Source organism: Glycine soja, chromosome 9, assembly GCF_004193775.1.
Source record: "Glycine soja cultivar W05 chromosome 9, ASM419377v2, whole genome shotgun sequence".
NCBI lineage: Eukaryota > Viridiplantae > Streptophyta > Magnoliopsida > Fabales > Fabaceae > Glycine > Glycine soja.
The window spans coordinates 33259313-33263266 of NC_041010.1; the positions used below are offsets into that span (position 1 = coordinate 33259313).

The 3954-nt window shown below is 35.8% G+C and overlaps 1 pseudogene; it reads left to right on the top strand.

Moving 5' to 3' along the window:
• The first annotated feature begins 428 nt into the window (after positions 1–428).
• Positions 429–3070, top strand: LOC114368377 (annotated as a pseudogene).
• The last annotated feature ends 884 nt before the right edge of the window (positions 3071–3954 follow it).

Consider the following 3954-nt stretch of genomic DNA (forward strand, 5'->3'; position numbering starts at 1 on the left):
GCTGGTTTAGTTGGTGAAGTATGGTGACATTATTTAAGTCCATAAAAAGCTTATAAGAATTGGAAAAGGAAAGAAAGTAATGATAATTTTGTTACTGCATTTCACACCTCAACTTGATATTTTATTCTCATACTCATTCTACATTAACTAACATTCATTCATTTCTATGTAGGACCTATAATTTCTTTTATGTTCCTGTGCTCTTGTGTGCAGAAAAATGTCTTGCAGTGAGCTCTCAATTTCTGTTGGTTATACAATTGCCTTAAATTGGTTATACAATTTTTATTGGGACTGTTTCTAGCATAACTGATACGAGGTTCAATCTCCATGTCCTTGAGGAACATAGAAGTTAGAACACATGACAAGAATAAAGATTAAGAGCCATGTTAAATAATGGAAGAACTTGGTTCAGGTTCAAAATTTTAAATATGGCAATGTTAGAAACTGGTTCTGGTTCAGGTTCAGGTTCAGCTCAATCCTGCATGTTGTTATTGATGAATAGAAAGAATGCACAATTTGAGTTGTGACTGTTTGGAACATGCAGAATAGAAAATGACAAATATAATGCACAATCTGAAAGTTCTTGAGGAAGAAAATGAATCTTTAAAAGTGAAACTTTGACAAGCTTCAAATGAGGTTCACCTCGCTCACAATAGAATCCAAGATGCCCATAAATTCGATCTAACCATGATTTTTTTTGGGCCATAATAAAGAGGTTGATAAAGATGCACCAGTAGAAGTTGACACTAGTACTAAGGATATTATTGAATGTAATGATGAACATGTTGGAAAGTCAGTATCAAATGACCTGGTAGATGATAGTCAACAAACCTCTGCCCTTGAAGATTCTTGTAAGAAAAGTGAACTAACTGAACCTCAAACAACAACTTCCAATGAGGAGGACCAAAGTCATTCTACTTTGAGTAAGAGACAAGAGCTAACAACTATGCTTCAAATTGGTTTGGCTTATTCTATGCAATTATTGTTTGGCACTGATAAATCGTTTATTTACTTTTCTTAAAATATGCAGGGTTTGAGGCCTCACTTTGTGGTCATGAACTTAAAGCGGGTATGGATTTGGTTGTTGCTGCCGAGGTTTTTGAAGCACATCGGATATCTGCGGAAGAATTTAGAAGTTCTGCATTATCCATAATTAAGAATGAAAATCTTGTTCTGAAGTTCAGAGAAAGGTATCTGCTGTGGGAAAAGGCCGCTCCTCTTGTACTTGGAATGACTGTATTTGGTTTAGACTTACCTATTGAGCCCAAAGATACAATTCCAGTGGGACTGGATGATGCAGTGAAGGCCAAGAATGATGCTCTTGGACCAGCTTCATATGGACGTAGATGGAGAATTTGGCTTATGCCTTTTTGAATAGTCAAGACAATTGATCATACTGATAATGTATCAAGTGATGAGGTATTTGTAGATTCTGAGTCTGATTGCCAAACTTCCGTTGTCGAGCCATCTCCAACATCTGCTATGCCCATTTCCAAACTCATTACTATTTCACAGGTAACCACTACCATTGGATTTGCTTCTCCAAACAAGGCTAATTCCTACAATGTTCATGGGAGTGCATTAGGTACTAAAGAAGTGGATGCTACAAGGAAGAATCTTGGATGGCCATACGAGCTTTTCCATGTGCTAGAAGATGTCAAGAAGTATGGATGGGGAGTTAGAGATATCTTTGTTTCATCTTAGTCTGCTGAGATTTTCATGATCTAGAATGAAACTTTCTTTATTTTTCCTTAGGCATTGGAGTTGCCATACCTCTGAGGGTGCTAAACTTGAAGCTGAGTAGAATGCCAAGTTTGTGGAATATGAGAAGAAATACAATGAGGAAGCTACAGAGCTAAAGGCTATTATTACTGGCGAATTACCAGCTGGTTGGGAGAAAGCACTTCCGGTGAGTAAACTAACAAACTTCTAGGTTTCTCATAATATTTATTTTGAGCTATATCTCCTTAGTAGGTAAATGATGTGTAATCCAATTTTACTGAATGGTGGTGATTCGTTTCCATGGTTTGTTATAATCATTAACTTTCCTAATTACAGTTAAAATTCATATTAAGTACATTGCATCTTCACTCATCATCCATCTTTTTGCTTCATGCATGTATAGCCTTCAAACTTTTAAGATAAATAAAACTTGACTTCCATCATTTGTTTCTGGATTATTGACTACCCTTCTAATTAAATTTCAACATTCAGACATACACTCCAGAAAGCCCTGCATATGCTACAAGAAATCTGTTTCAGCAAAATCTAAATGCCCTTTGTCTTCACTGACTACATGAGAGCTGCCATAAGGATTTATGCACTGTGTGAAGCTGAAGTTATTTATGTGATGACTCATGATACGATTGGACTTCGAGAGGATGGACCAACTCATCAGCCAATAGAGCATTTGGCAAGCTTCAGGGCAATGCCAAACACTTTGATGCTTCATCCAGCTAATGGTAATGAAATTGCTAGATCATACAAAGTTGTTGTGGTTAACAGGAAGAGACCCTCAATTTTTGCACTTTGTAGGAAAAAGTTGACCCAACTTCCAGGAACTTCTATTGAGGGATTTGAAAAGGGTGGCTACACCATTTCAGACAACTCATCAGGTAACAAGCCTGATGTTATTTTGATTGGAACTGGTTCTGAGTTGGAAATTGTTGTTGCTGCTACTGAGGATCTAAGGAAGGAAGGAAAAGTTGTTACAGTTGTTTCTTTTGTTAGCTGGGAACTTTTTGATGAGCAGTCAGATGAATACAATGAGAGTGTTCTACCTGCTTCAGTAACAGCTAGAGTTAGCATTGAGCCAGAATCAACATTTGCTTGGCACAACATTATTGGAAGCAAAGGAAAGGCCATAGGCATTGATCGATTTGGAGCAAGTGCACCAACAGGAATAATATACAAGGAGTTTGGTATCACCAAGGAAGTTGTTATTGCTGCTGCCAAAGAACTTTCGTAGATATATTTGTTGAGTTTCTTTTATCTCATCTAGAACTTGTGGTTTTCACTGGTGGCTTTGGGTTACTGTTACATGATTTGTTTTTTGAGATATCACTTTAGCGATAATAAGGAAGATTAGATTGTTCTTGCATATGATTGTCAGAAGAACCACTTACATTAAAGGATGAGTTGAATTAATGAAGTTGTATGAATTTGTAACAACTATTAGAGATGAAGGAAAGAAGAATGACAAAAAACTTGAATGGATTTCTTAATTGAACAATTAAGGTTTAGAAATGCCCAATGGGCACCGCTATATGACAAAACTCCATATTACTTCTAAAATATAGAATAATTAATCTATAAATAAACTAGTGACTATTTAAGGAAAGAATGAAACCTACAACATATTTCAGAGATTGAAAGTAGAGCTGCGAGAAATTGGGATATTAAAATACGCAAGCACAACATATTTCATTACCTTGGAGCTGACCAACCTACCTTCACCCTTAATTTCTCTAAAGGTGATTTGATTCATTACAAAGTATGTACATTTCTTGATCCTTGATTACATACCTTATCCATTAAGCCTAACTACAAATTTCATTGGCACTTACAAGTTCTAGTCAAATCATTGCTGAATATTATTCTTAGTTACAAGACAGCAATGCCTACTTCAAATTCAACTTAGGTTGCTATAAACAGGAAGGAAAAAGAAATATCAACATCCACTGAATAAATGAAATAACACTATGCACAAACCAAATTACTTAACATCCCAAAACTTGTGTAGGTGAGTACCTTATGAAGAGGTCAGCTAGCTTGTGACAGCTAATAACCCAGAATTGAAGAAATTTTTACATATATAATTCAAGAAATTTTGTGTCAGTAGTGTATGTTGTGTGAATAAAACTTCAAATAAGGTAATGAGGTTGACAATCAAGCTTCATATGGTTCTAGTCACATCATTGCTCAATATTATTCTTAGTTACAAGATAGCAATGC